At 36.9% G+C, this 16,043-nt stretch overlaps 1 protein-coding gene across 4 annotated transcripts in view; it reads left to right on the forward strand.

Annotated features, from left to right (window-relative positions):
• Positions 1-16,043, forward strand: part of GLIS3 (GLIS family zinc finger 3) — a 158,380-nt gene that overhangs the window by 11,461 nt on the left and 130,876 nt on the right. The gene's annotated exons all lie outside the window — the stretch shown is intronic.

Below are 16,043 nucleotides of genomic sequence, written 5' to 3' on the forward strand. Positions count from 1 at the left end.
TAAAAGTTGGTGGATGCCTGTTGCAAGACATTCCTTTGGAGTGGTTGTTTCAGCTTAATTTATTTTATTTTTCCATCTGCCACGTTTCAGTCATGTGTCAACTCCTGAAAATAAATGATGTTCAGGAAACTCTTGAAAATTAAGAGTAGAAGGCAGTAATTTACAGTGACATCGACAGTGTACTTTTAGAGTTTTTATTATAAATAAGTGTTCAAAACTTTGTTTAAGAACAAAATATTCAATAAAATGTAAATAAGTAGTGATACCAACATGTATATTGGATGTGTTATAAAGGCCCAAGGCAACTTACAAAAATTCCCTGGAGAGTATTAGGCTTGACACCAAAAAAGATCTGATATACCCAGAAACTGTAAAATCCCTCAAGAGTATTAGGCATTTTGCCAACACTTAACAATTCTGCATTAAGAGGTTACTTTATGCTCAGCCTTTTATTTTTATTCTGTGCTTTGTGGGCTTGGACATTATGTTTTAAAATTGATATTCTAGCTATCTAAAATACAGCAAAATACTGAAGTATATTTACTGAAGTAAATACACTGAAGTGTAGCTCATGCATTATAATTTCAATAGACAAAATTTTACTCTTGCAGACTTGCTGGGGAAAGCCAGCTCAAGGTGATGAGTTGTATTTATCAACAACTTTATGACACCTGTTTTCACCATGACATCTTACTCTTGTCAGTAGCATCCAAAGAGTTTTGCTACATGCAGCAAGGAAAGCATGGGCAATCTTTATGTATGATTTGATAATATGATTTTTCAGTTTTTTCTTACAACCAGGAGATGGCACTAAAAATGTCTGTATAGGGAGTTACATATTTCAGCCATGTTTTATAGAGAAAATTTAGATTCAAAATCCAGTTGAAATACAGATGTCCTAGAAGTTTTGTACCTGAAAATTCTTGAAAGCTTCATTAAACACACCTCTCCCTCAGCGTAAAGTAAGGTCTGAATATTTTTGTGTGATTATGAGTACTGCTATGCCTCTGTTTTTATCAACAGCAAATATTTTATAAGCTGCTTTTACATTTACACAGTGCTTTGAGATTTGCATATGAGGCGTCAAATTCAAAATTCATTTCAGGGCTGTATGTGTAACTACAGAGAGAAAAAAAACAAGATACTTGTGTCTTTATATGGAAAATCAGGGGTTAAAATGGTAGTTCATTGTGTAGTTAACCGTAGATGTGTGCAAATACTGACTTTTTCAGATGGATTTGGTGGTTTTTATTCCATTATTTCCATAACATTCTTCTTTAACAAGATGCTTTTTTAGCAGTGATATAATGTGATCTTCACCATGGTAATGTGTTCCTTCATTTGGTTCCTATTGCTGCAGGGCTGTTTGATGCTGGTGAACAGGAAGCATATATCTGGACTACTTGCTTTGTTTTAGCTGTTCTCTTCTACCCCTTGCTCCCAGAAAACAATTAGAAGAGAGGATGATCTTCAGATCTATTCTGTACATGATAAACAAGGATTCTCATGCAGATGTAAAAATTGTAATGATGTAATTTTTCTATGAATATCTGTGAGATGGTATATTTATGAATGGGATTTCTACAACTGACTTTGGTAACTACTTCTGCCTTGAGGTTCAGTGGAGGTGGGGAACGTAGAATGATCTTTTTTAAGGTGTATGCTTAAATGTTTGGACTTAGTGTGCACAATAGACTAGCTTAAGATGTACCTGATCTGTTTCTTCCTGGATCATAAATGACATTTGCATGTTATTTCTGTGTCTGCATTTCTGTGCCACTTACCTTTCCAGGGCAAATTTCATTTCAGGCCAGTGAGATATTTACAAGCATTGTATGTAACCTTGTACTTGAATTAATGGAGCATGGCCTGCATTGTAAATTGTAAGAGAGTAGATAATCTTTTCACAAAATCACAGAATCATTAAGGTTAGACTACTAAATCATATAGTCCAACTATTGACTCATCACCACAATACTACTAAACCATACCTCTCAGAGCTATATCTACTCTCTTCTTGAAAAATGCCAGGGATGGTTACTCCACCATAGAATAGCTCAGGTTGGAAAAGATTTAAAGATCATTGAGTCCAACCACAACCTGACCATACTACCCTAACTCTAACAACCCTCCTCTAAATCATGTCCCTGAGCACCACATCCAAGTGGTTTTTAAACACATCCAGGGATGGTGACTCAACCACCTCCCTGGGGAGCCTATTCCAGTGCATAACAACTCTTTCCGTAAAGAATTTTTTTCCTGATATCCAACCTAAACTTACCTTAATGCTACTTGAGGTCATTTCCCCTTGTCCTGCCACCTGTCACACCTGTCACCAGTGAGAAGAGACCAATCCCACTCTCGCTGTAAGCACCTTTCAGATATTGGAAGAGAGTAATAAGGTCTCCCCTCAGACCCAGTTCCTTCAGTCTCTCCTCATAGGGCATATTCTCCAAGCTCTTCTTGTTGCCCTTCTTTGGACCTGCTCCAGCACCTCAATGTCCCTTCTATACTGAGGTGCCCAAAGCTGAACACAGTACTCAAGGTGAGGCCTCAGCAGTGCCAAGCACAGGGGCAGGATTACTTCCCTAGTTCCGCTCATCACACCATTCCTGATTCAAGCCAGGATGCCACTAGCCTTCTTGGCCACCTGAGCATGCTGCTGGCTCACGTTCAGCCGACTGTCCATCAGTACACCAAGGTCCCTTTTCATCAGGCAGCTTTCTAGCCACTCCTCCCCAAGCCTGTAGGATTGCCTGGGTTTGCTGTGACCAAAATGCAATACCCATCTCTCTAGGTAGCCCATTCCTATACCTTACCACCCTTTCTGAGATGAATTTTTTTCCTAATATCCAACCTGAACTTGCCTGGTGCAAATTAAGGCCATTGCCTCTCATCACTAATTACTTGCGAGAAGCCAATGTCCACCTTGCTACATTCTCCTTTCTGATAGATCATTCTTTCCGGTAGTGGTAACGAGCTGTAAGGTTGGCTATTCCTGATAAAATTTTTATCTTCCAGTTGCTTGGAGAGGCTGCTCAGAACAAGTTATTCCATCACCTTTCCAGGGTGGAGGTGAGGCTGACTGGCTTGTAGTTTTCTGGATCCTACTTCTTGCTCTCTTTGATGACTAGATTGACATTGGCTATCCTCCAGCCTTCAGGCACCTCTTCTTTTCACCAAGATCTTTCAAAGATGATAGAGAGTGATTCACCAGTCACCTCTGCCAGTTCTCTCAGTGCTCCTGAGCATATTCCATTGGGGCCCATGGGTTTGTGTGAATTGATTTTGTCTAGACACTCTCTGACCAGATCCTCCATTGACCAATGGGGAGTTCTTCTTTCCCCAGACTCTCTCTTACCTGTAGGGTCTGTGATTCCTGAGGGCTAGTGTTAGCATTAAAGAATTCAGAATCTCTACCTTCTCAGCATGCCCTATTACCAAGGCACCCATGTCATTTAGTAGGGGACCCATATTTTCCCTAGTTTTTTACTGTTGACATACTTCAAAAAGCCTTTTTTGTTATCCTTTACTTCCTTTGCCCAAGGGGGCCTTAGCCTTCCTCATTTCATTTGTACAGACCCTGACAATATTCTTGTATCCTTTCCAGGCAGACAGGCCTGTTTTCCACATTTTGTGGACCTTTTTTCCTTTTAGTTTATCCATGAGTTTCTTGCTCACCCACACAGGCCTCTAATCTGGTCTAATTAATGACTATTTTTCTGTTGTGGATGTGCTTCATTCAGATGTAAAAGAACAAATGATAGCACTGCATTAGGTTCCTTCCAACAGGATATTTTACATAGCATACACTGTTGCAGTTGAGTATCCTATTTGCAGTATAACAAGGCTGTACATCATGGATGTCCAACCTTTTGACTTGTCCAGTCTGCATCAAGTGAAAAGGAATTGTGTCAGGCTGCATATAAAATATATAATACTGCTAATGTATATTAGTAACAAAACTGATCTTTTAAAATATATTTTTAGTAGAATATAAGAAAAGAGCAACAACAAAAAAATGTGTGATATTTCACCTTGTATTTGTCAAGCTTATGTATCAGTCTGATTCAGTAGAAGGGATTGCATTTCTTAGTGAGTTTTCAAGGTGTTCTTAGAGATTTTTGATGAAATTTTACTCTTGTACTTCATTCTTGAAAAACTTGTTCATGAATGTATGTACTGCCAAAAAAAAAAGCAATGACACGAATTGAGGTTTGATTGTGAAGCGATGGATATTTTTCTCTGTGAGATAGGTTTTATAAAAGTTTAGTTAAGAGACATTATATGATTGCAATTCTTTACATTTCATTTGAAAATTTGCAGATTATATATTTATGCTGACAAAAAATGAAGTTGCAAATATAGCAAAAAAAATATGACTTTTTCTTACAATCTTGAAACTGGAAAGAGAAGCTGTGTATCTTTGGTGTTCACAGGACTCTGTTTAGACAGTGTATCAAGATGCACAAAATTACTTGTCATAACGTGAGCCTGCTTTAATTTAAGTTTGATTTTGAACACTGTTATGGTCTGAAATATAGCATACATTAGTTGATTTTCATCTTGAAGATGCTTGTTTCGCTCTTAAATGAGCAGTCAAATCCACAAAAAGTGCTAAATCTGTGAGAAGTTTTTCATCTTTATGGTCTGACACAAATTTTCCTTTTGATTCTATAAATGACTTGATTTCATTCATAAAATCTTCTTAGCATTTTACCCCAACTTAGCCATCTTACTTCAGAAAAGTAAATTATGTCCTTATAATCTACATCTATACTTTAAAGGAACTCCTGGAATTGGTAATGGTTCTGTTCATTTTACTTTATGAAACTCACAGTTTTGGTGACAATCTGCACAACATTATCAATTTTTAAAGCTTTTGCACATAAATTTCATGATCACTGCAATGCAGTGATATTTCATCAAATGTGAGCTGCCTGAAGCAATTGCATTGTCTTCTATTAATTTTATAAGTCATTCTTTTTTTACCGACAGTTGCCATACTGCATTAATAGCTGTACCAGATATGTTGACAGAGGTTTAAAAAAAATCACTTTAGTGTAGTTTTTACTGCTTCATACAAATCAAGAGATTTAGTTATGTCTTTTAATGGCACCAAAAAGCCATTTCTTCAATGATGTTATATTTGTCACCAGTATCTCCAATAAAAGTGACTCGTTGACCCACATCTGTAGCATCAGTACTTTTGACCATCACCAAAGCACAACATTCAAAATTAGCAGCTTTCCTCTCCAAACTTCTTCTGACAGTTTTTCCCATTTCTTCAGTTCATCTGGCTATAGTCTGGTGAGTCAAACTGATTTTCAAAAAATTCATTATTTTTTTCTTGATCAGGACAAATAATAACTCCCACACTTCCCATACAATGCTTAATAATGTAACAATACATTGTTTTTTTGCAATCAAATTTGCTACCACATACTTAGCTTTTATGAGTCCTTTTGAGTTTAAAAGAATTTTTTGGAGGGACAGACTTTTTTTGGTTTCATTATTTTGACTTTACAAAACATTTCCCGAAATGCATCCAATTGGGTAGCATGTTTTGGCATATGATGTCTTTTCAAGTTATGACCTTTGAAAACTGATACCGTTTCCTTACAAATTAAACATAGAGCCATATTGTTTAACACAACAAGAAAGTACTCATTTGTTCATCTTTCATTGAACACTCTTCCTTCATCCAAGATTTTTCTTTTTTTGGGTTCTGTTCTCTTGTGAGACAGCATAGATAAGTTGAAATAGTATTATTGGCAATCATTGCGCTTTACTCTTAGCATAATTGCACGTAATGTGTAGTACTTGAAGGTTTTGATGTGACTGAGGATGTGTGGCAGGTGCAAGGGGTGGAGCTGAAAACAGGACACCCTCCCCGTGTCCTGTTTTCAGCTGAAACAATATTTATAGCCCACCAATATTGTGTTGTTCTGACAGACAAGTACGAGCCTGGGGTGGGCTGGGCCGCTCAGTGGCATGGGAGCAACCGTCATGGTGGTGCAGGGCAAAGGGCAGCCACAGGATGAGCTGTGTTGGGCTGCAGGTTGGACATACCTGCTGTACATTTTTATATATGACATTTCTAGAGGCTGGCCTTCAGGAGAAATTAGACCAATTAATCAGTTACTGAAAGCTTCTGAAATAATGAAAGTTGCTTGCTTCTTCAGTTGGTCACTTGAACTTGCCACAGGGTTCATTGAGCATGTATTTTTGAGCATTTTGTCTTCCTCTCTGTCCAGAAGTATCCGTAAACCATTGCAAAGAAATTTTCTCAAATTACCTAGGTTTCAGATTAAAATGTTGCTCTGCAAATGTACTGCTGTTTGCATGCAAATGACACTCCAGCTGCATGTGTACCAGCACAATTGCTCAAAATTTCACACATTGGCAAAACTTGAGCAATGGCATGCGTATATTTTTATAATATAGTGTAGTTTCCCAACACAAACACACTGCTTATATATAAGCCATTTTTGTTTTTTGGTTTTAGAATCATAGAATCCTTAGAGTTGGAACTAGATTGTCTTTGAGATCCCTTCCAACCTAAGCTATTCTGTAATTTTATGATTCTGTGAATTTAGATCATCAAAGAGATACCAAACCTTACTCCAGTGTCTCCAATACAATAGTGGGATAGTGCTCTTTCTAGAGTATAGTTGCAGTAGTGCACTTTAACTGGTATTGTTTCATCTGCAGAAAAATTTAGTCATTTAGTCTTTTCTGCTTTTAAGGAAAAAAAAAAAAAAAAAAAAAAAAAAAAAAAAAAAAAAGATGATTCCTGTCTTGTATTCGGGAAAAACTCTATACAGAATCTAGTTGAGCAGAATTAATATGCAGTATTAAAACTTCCTCCCTGAAATATTTAACTGTAGATAAAAGCCAGCAGTATGACAAAAGAACACTGACAAGCTTGCAAATTGTAAATGTCAGGCTTTAAATTCACTTTTCTTCACAAATGTTCTTCAGCATTTTTTAACTAGTTCAAGATAATAGTAATAAAGTAAATGATTGAATTTGGCAGATAAAATTTTTTGAGTCTGTTGTACCTTTGTGGTATATAGCTTTTCTAAAAAGTCCCAACAAGGTTTCAGAACTGTCATCTCTATGCAGTGTCTGATTCACTTCCCTGGTTAACAGATAACAACTGTTAATGTCAGTTGACAGAGAATGCTGGCCATTATATCATAGATATGCCGAAACTTATGGTAAGTTTCTTAAATAAGCCATTTTAAAAATCACGGCAACAACTGGAGTTAACTTATTAAAAAGAGGAAAGTGAGAGTAAAAAGAGCAATCAAAATGTGCACGCATAACTCCCACAAGGTCTCATATGGACTCCTTGCTTGCAACAAGTGCAGGAGCTTGTGTTCCCACTGCCCAGTCCCTTGCAGTCTTGACTGGAAAGGCTCTGGAATGAAAAGAAATTTATTTTGGAAATATCCAAAACCAAGTGGTTGAACCAGAGAAGGAGATCTCTCTGTATATCATTTAGTCATTTTTACTTAAACATGGGAAGAAAATACTATCAGGCACTTGAGGAAACCCATAATAATTTTTAATATTTGCCTGGATTTATGACTCATGCTTTATTCAAACACCAGTATAGCATGACAGATAGTCATCAACTTTGCCGACATTATCAATGTGAAGTTTACTTTGGCAACTAAGTATAGCTTAATTATATACAACACATTGTAGTATTCTCATTCAATCTTTCTCAAGTGTTTTCAATGGCTTATTTCAAAGAATAAGTCAAGAGTTCAGCAGCAGCAATATTTGATCTAGATTGAACTTACATTTATTACATACTACTATTTGAATATCTGTTTATAAGTCTGCAGTTGGCTTTCAAATTCTAGCTAACTATATTACGTAGTTGGTCTATTATTAATCTCTCAAATTAAATGTTTGGGTTTTTTTAATCTACTGACCCAACATTGCTGTCATTTAATCAGTGAATTTTATCTTCTAAACAGTCCATACTGTTTTTTCTGACTGTTGTGATACCTGTGACAGTAAGAGAAGACTGCTTATACAGTTGTTTGAGGTTTTAGGTGTAAGATGAGTTGGCTTTTGAAGAAGGAGAAATGTCTGAAATATCTTTCGTAATTTAAAAGGATTGCTGTTAGTGTGAGGACTAACAAGGGCTGCTGGAAGACTACTTTTGTTATCCTGTGAATACCTTCTATCTGACTCTTGAGTAGTGGGAAGATTAGTGCTGCTGCCTGCTTCTTCTTCACCTGTCCTGGAGCTGTGAGGTGTTTTTTGTCTACCTGTCTGTCCCAAGACTTGCTATGGTCCTTCATAATCTAAAATACATTTCAGTTTTGGCTTCTTATGGCACTGGGAGCTTTTGCATCTTGCAGATATTTTCTCATCTGATTTTCTCGTTGCTGCCAAATCTAGTTATTCTTCCAATTTCCATATGAAAACTATTTGCTTTTGAACACATCATTTGTGCTCATAAGGGAATGTGACAATTTCTACCCTGAGCCATGAGTGGATCTCATAGAAAATAATGGGATTCATGTGATGGGAATATTGTTTCTTGCATCCTGATTGGTTCCAGTGAAATTAGTTGCTATTTAAGCACATTTGTTTGGATCTGAATGTGAGATAAAGAGCAAAGGAGATAAGGATTATCACAGGATACATTTTAGAAATGCAGGAGAGGTAGTGAGAATAAAGAAAACACTTTTATGTGAATGTGCTTACTCATATCTGTTATTTCATCTGGGATCACACTAACAAGATAGTATTCACAGCTCTGTGAAACACTCAATTTTTGAACTGTTATCTTGAATGGTAATGGGCAGCATTTGTTTTATAAAATGTTCTGTGCAGTTAATAGTCAAACTGCTGACTTTGCTTGGAATCCCGTTTAGGACCAATACAATTATATATATTTTTTTCTTTCATTTTTTCCTATGGCTGTTTTGAATTCTTTTCTCACAAAAGAAAAATAATTTTCTTGCTAAACATGGAAGTGAATGAAGGCTTTGAAACTTTCAGTGATCACTAGTGATGGCAAGTTCTGTGCAGAAATTAATTAGGGTGTCTTACTGGATTGCTAAGCTTACCAGTAGTTTGAAAGGTGGAACACCTTTTCATCTGCTCCAGTAAATACCTGAAAAACAAATAAAATGGATGATGGGTTTAATCAGCAATTGGAAAACATTCTACCCATACCAGTATCACACAGCTCCCTCACTACTGGTGAACAAGGGCTACCTTTCCCCACCAGGAGGGTGGAGAAGTCCTATTGTCCTTAGCATGACAGTTCTGTTTTTCTTCACGTCTACTCTGCCACAAAGCCATTCTAGAAACTAGCACGCTTGTGCATGCTAAGCTTTGGATCTCCATCCTGTGCCTCAGATAATCCTATCCTCTCCTCTTAAATCTCCTCTGCAGTTGTCATACCTTCCTGCCACTCAACCCCTGCAAGTTACGTCAAACAGCACTGATGGAAAACTACCTCATGTGGAGAAGAATTATAGTAAGTTGTAATTCTGTGAGGTGGAGAAACTGAAGCCTGGGACCTGCAAGAACTTTCTCTATTTCACTTGTGGGAAAATAAACAGATGAAACCCACCAAGTCCTCAATTCCAATGATGAGTCAAGTATGATAAAATAAGTTTAAATAGTTCTTGTTTTTAAATTTTGCCTCTGACAGAAATAACTATTAGTTGATATGGAAAGTATTGTAGTGACAAATTTTGGTCCCTCTTACCTGCAAAATACTGTACTGTGGAAATCTCTGTATATTGAAGTGCTAATGAAAGAAAAAAATCATAGCATGGACCACAAAAGATGAAATTATCAGTATATGAAAAGAAACTAGAACTGAATTTTAAGTGTAATTCAAATATAGATGTATTTCTGTTACAAACACAACTCTTGATTATAACTTTTACCCAAGTCCTTGTTCAGTTTTACTGGGTGTAAGTATGCATTCGAATTAGATTTATGAACCTGCACATTTACTGAAGCTTTTTATAGATTTGAATCTTAATATACTGTAAATTAGTAAGTATATCTTTTGACTTGTAAATTTTCCAGTTGTATGCTTACATTTGTGAGGGTAAAAATAAACTTTTATTCTAAGCCATCAAGCTCAAAGCATAACGCACAGGTCTTCCTCTCAGAAGAAGGAAATAAATAATCCTCTGTGTGCATTCTGCAGAAGATGGTTGCAGTTGCAGATAACTACATTACTAAGAAGTTGTACTGCGGAGAAGAGAGTAGCCTTTTGGTGCTGGTGAGTCTGCACAAGGACTTGCAAGTGGAAAGATCAGCTCCAGCATTAGCTGAGAGATACCCAAAAATATGAGCTGGGAAGATCTTTTTACTGTGTTTGTGTCTACCAGTGAGAGGTTATATCTTCTTTTAAAAGAAAATATTCTGTAAATGATCTCTGACTCCAGCCTTAGATTCTTCTCTGTTCCAGAGAGCTCCTATAAAGAGGAGAAGGGTCTGTGCACCCAGAAGGACATTTCCACTAGATGGTAACAACTTCTTTCTGTCGAAGAGTGAAGCTGAAGCTTAGAATGAAAGGTTTTGTAACAGTTTGGTTTACCTTTGGAGAGAAGTCACAGGAGTTTTATTAGAAAATGCTAAACTTCCATAGAATCTGGATAAATAAATCGGTGCAGAGTGTTTCTGTAAAGTGTAGTGAGCATAGGATAAATTTTTATTGGGTTTTAGAGTTTTACTATTTTTTGATTTCATAACATGATATTCTTCATAGGAGACTTTTTTTTGGGGGGGGGGGGGAGGGAAATTACTGTGGTGTATATAATGTTGAAAGAAAGTTAATTAAGTCTGTGTATAAGCTGCCAAAGAGGAGTCACTTATTAAAGAACAAGAGTAGCTTTAAAGGATAAGAAAAAAAGAGCTTATAGGAAGATTTTTTTCATGTCTTCTCACTAAAGTTCTAGAAAGTCCCTGATTGCTTTAGAACAGGAAAAACAATCTCATCAAAAGTGAAATATTGAGGTTGTTGAAGACTGGCAACTGCAAACATTTCATAAACATTGAGTTCTTGAAAAAAAAGATCAGCATTGGTGTTTACAGTCATTTGTACTTAAATGATTTTTTGCAAAAGATGCAATCCAGTATTCCAGTCACTTCATTAAGGTAAGTTAAGTGCTCTCCTAATGCACTCTGGTAGGATTTAGAGTTATATTTTCCTAATAACCTTTCACATCCACTTTTCTGATCAATATTCTTACTGTTTATAGTATTATCATAGAATCATAGAGTCCTCAGAGTCGGAAGGGACCTTTAAAGGTCTTCTAGTCCAGCTCCCCTGCAATGAACACAGGGGAGTGAATCCACAACTCAATCAGACTTCTCAGAGCTTAGTCCAGCCTGACCTTGAAAGTCTCCAGTGATGAAGCATCCACCACATATCTGAGCAACCTTCTCCAGTGCCTCACCACACTATAAGGAAGAAATATTTCTTCCTTATACCTAACGTAAATCAATACACTTTAAGTTGAAACTATTTCCCTGTGTCCTATCACCACAGGGTCCCTGCTGAAGAATCTTTCCCTATTTTTTTCTGCAGCTCCCCTTTAGATAGTGAAAAGCTGCTATCAGTTCACCTCGGGACCTTCTCTTCTTCAGGCTGAACAGCCCCAGCTCATTCTTCATAGGAGAGGTGTTCCATCCCTTGGATCATTTTTGTGTTGCTCCTTTGGTAATACTTCAACAGAGCTATGCCTCTTCTGTGTGGAAGACATATTATGTGCCGTGTATGCACAGATCTTAAACGTATGTGGACACAGTTATTCAACACAAATTCAAAACACAAGACACAAATCTTCATTCCTAAGTACAGGTGAATCAAACAGTGTAGCTATCTAACTTGTGGCTGGAAAAAGAGAATCCACTGATTCCCTTGTGTGGGTGATAAAATCAAAGTGAAAAAAACACACTTTTTGTGTGTGTGTGTTTTGTTGTTGTTGTTTCATTTTTTTTTTTTTTTCTGCATTGCAGTACCACATTATGCCATGGTTTCCCAGTCTAACTGTCTTCTTAATATCTGTTCCTCTTCAAGATACTCAATGTCATTGCAAATACTTTATCTTCCTCAATCTGCTGCTGTTAGCTGAAAATTACAGAAGTTCTGTAATAGTTGTACTGTGCCTATGGCCATACCTCTCAATCATCTGCCTAATGCCTTCGGTATATTTCTTTTTGTCTGAAATATCCCTGGACTGTGTGTGTTAATAAACATTCTCCAGATGTTGCTGAGTCTCATTCAAACTCTGAGAACATGATTCTTTGTTGTTACGTGTGCAGGGTGAATTCCAGGCAAGAGTGAGCTGTGTCACCTCAGAGTCAGTGCCTGTGGCAGGCAGAGTAACTCTGTAAAGACACAGACTAGTGCTCATTGCTTCCCACAGCTGGCTGTATAAATTGTAAGCTTTTCTGGGGAAGTGGCCCTTAACAGATATAATGAAATCAAATGAGACAGAGGGCAGTTTTTAATCTCCCAATCATGGTTGCTTTTTTTTGTGGTTGTTTTTTTTTCCTTCCAGTCTATCTTCTCCTATCCTCACTGTACTCTGATATTTCTCTGTCATTGCTACCTTTGTTTTTTTTAAAATCATTGTTCAAATTTTTCCTCAGTCTGCAGTTTCTTTAGATGGGTGATGAAGGACTACTGTAACAGCACTCACAAAAAGCAGCACTGTTGTGATGTTAAAAATACAAACTTTACATGTAGCTACAGAAAGACACAGATACAGTGCAGATGTAACAACGTGTGTTGTCTAATTGAAGTCCTTTTCTTGCACAAGAAGATAATGTTTGTTTGTTTTTCCACGCAGTGTCTTTTGTTACTTTACCATTTACTTCTAATAAGACCAAAACTGGTTGAAATTCATTTGAATATCAGAGCTTGTGGTGTATGAAGAGGCTCATACCCATAGAAGAAGGAGAATGAGGTATATGTGCCCTGAGTTTACTCACCTGCAAAATAATTCTACCAACTGGACAAAGAGAATATGCTGCTGATTGCCCTTTTGCCTGCCAGGGGGACTACAAGGGACCAAGTCTGTAAATGACATTTGGATTACTTGAGCACTTTTGCAGAAATGCTCTTCCTCAGGGAGAGACCTATGAGGGATTGTGTCTCAGGGGTCACAGATTGCACCAGGAAGATGCAGTTCTGTATTACACTGTTTTCTGTACTGTCTGTACTTCTCTGGCTTTCTCTAGACGAAACACCTCATGACCAGTTTTGCTGCACTGTTTGTTTTTCATTGGTTTGACACTGAAAATGATATAGATGTGTTAGTCTAGTACTATATGTTGCATTTTATCGTTGTTACTTTGAAATACAAATTTTGATAGTCTTATGGCCTTGTACATTAAAGTGGAAGTAAAATGCACAGACCCAGCTTACTACACTCCGTAGCATCTGTAGCTATCTGAAGACAAGGATGACACTATCTTAGGAGGTGAAAAGGCAATAGAATTCAGTGTAAAACCTCTGCTTTAAGAGGGAAAAAAAGAAAAGACAACACATTTACTTGGTTTATTCCTTGTGAATATTGGTTGTAAAAAGCACAACCAATTCAGCATTGAAAGAAATTATTTACCACTTACAGTGGAAGGGAGTGTAACGCATCTAGAAATTATTGAATTTCTGTTATTTCTTGTGTTTTCACAAAAGCTCCTCAGGAAAGTGAAGCTTAAAAATATATGACAGTGAGTTTGAATTTGTTGCTTACACATATTTTTTTAATGACATTTCTAGAGACACTTAGCAGTTCTATCACTAAGAATGATCCCGAGATCTGGGAGTAGGGTAAGAAAATGAAATGAAACTTTATCAACACTTTCGGAAATTTCACTTTACACACAGAGGCAGGGACAGCAGTATAGACATGAAATAAGTTTGTTCTCAGGTGCCACTGAGAACTGCTCAAAGTAGGTGCTGGATTGATCGAGTTTTTCTAGGTAAAAAATTATAGACTCCAGTGATCATCTTGAGCTGATGCAGATCTGCAGTAGAAGAAGCAGCTAAGGCACTTAGATTTCATTTTTCTAATGTTGAGGAACATGAGCAACCCTTGTAAAAAGAAATATTTTTATACTCTAGATCACTGTACAAAGATTACCTGTTTACATAATTAGTTCATGTGTAGTTAAATATACAAATACTGTACACTGTTTTGATATTGTTGGCACCATACAAAGCTGTGTAAAGCTATTTGTGGTTTTTAAATGTGTATTGATAAGTTCATTGTTAACTACCATACAAAGGTTTTGTGAATACCAACTTTTGAGTTTTCACATAAATAAATTAGGAATAAACTCACCATAAGCACTTCTGCATCTCTAGGGGTTTTTTGTGTGTGTGTTTTTCTTTTTTTTTCTTTTTTTTTTTTTCAGAGTTCCTTTTTTTTTCCATTGTCTGTAGATGGTTTGCTGCAAATACTTTCTCACTCTAGAGAATTGCCAGAACAATACTGATGTTTGCCTGCAAGAGCTAGAACCACGTAAAAAAACTCTTTTGGCAGCATAATTTTGCTAAGGAGCCCATTTCGTCCACCAGTGTCTTGTCCACAGTGAGTCAGTCCCTGCAGGCGTGTAGTATGCTGCATGGCTACATGTCCTTAGTGAGTGCAGACTCCATCAGCTCACACGTATGGTTCTCCATGTCAAGTTCCTTCTTAAGTTCCCTTTCTTAGACTTCCTGTTGGCAGGTAAGGGAAGAGAAATACGAAGTGATCCTAGTGTTTCAGACAGCATGGCTGATGTTTTGGGGAGAGGACAAGCAGAGTCTTCCTGGTACCTTCACCAATCACTCTGAGTTTGACAGTGAGAAGAAGGTGTATACAGGGACTTCTGTAGATTGTTCTATGGTTTGAAATGTTGATAAATATCAAGTGCCATTATGTGTGCACAGAGAGCATTGGTCTAATATCTTCCATGTGCAGTGAGTAACTCAGCAAAACCGTGGAGAAAAAAATGTATATGAAAATATGTACACATCTTTAGGAAGAGGGTATTTTATAACCTAATGTTTTACTGCAGTAAACAGTATATTAAATGTGATCAGAATTTTTTTTCAACAAATGTTTTCAGCAATTACATTTTATTTCACAGTTTTGATTTATAAATAGAATTGAGAGATTTCTGACAGTACAAGAAAAAATGCATTCAAATTCTTGATTAGAAATACTCTCTGAGTTAGCCTGTTTTTGTAACGCTGTACATAAGGTATTGGATGCGGAGTTACTGAAAATGAACAAAAAAATCACTTAAAAATTTTCCTTCTATAATTCTTCTTTTATCTGTTGTGGGTGGGTCTAGCCTGAGAAAAATGAACTCTTGATTTCTGGGAAGATTAAGAGAATGTGTAACACTGTTCAACCAGAAAGAACCAATAGGCTTTTGGATTTAAAAAAAAAACAATTTTGCAAAACACAAAAAAAATAATCATGAGCAGATTCTTTCCAGGTGATTGCTTTTGTCATGAATTCCTTCATCTCATACTAAACTGTAAATTCATTAGTTGTCGAATTCAGCTATTTGAATAGGTCTTTACCTTCAGATCATTAAAATAATTCTTTTAAATTGGATGCCTGAGTCCTATGTGAGGATTTCTACATTTCAGCATCTAACTTTTAGAAGAAATTGTAAAAGGATCTAACCACCTTTTGTTTGTTGACATCGTTGACTTTTTTTTCCAATGTTTGTTGACTTTGGTATATCTCTAACTGTTGTTAAGCCATTTGAAGCTGAGAGTCACAGTCTCAGGATATATGCTTCCTGCCTGTTCACCTGGGAGACTAAAAAGGAGTTAACTTGCAGATTAGACAGGGCAGTCTCAATGGTTAGGTTTCTTTTCCAAAAGAAAGAATATCTAGTTGGCATACATACTGGGAAAATTCTGCTATAAGCTTGTATGGGAACTGTTGAGTCACAGCCTGAACCACTGATTGATCACCTGAGGCAAGGACTGAGTCAGCCATGGGAGCACAGTTCACCTGGGTGACCAGAAAAGG

Source organism: Phasianus colchicus, chromosome Z (genome assembly GCF_987193195.1).
Source record: "Phasianus colchicus chromosome Z, bPhaCol1.hap1.1, whole genome shotgun sequence".
In the NCBI taxonomy this organism is placed as follows: Eukaryota; Metazoa; Chordata; class Aves; order Galliformes; family Phasianidae; genus Phasianus; species Phasianus colchicus.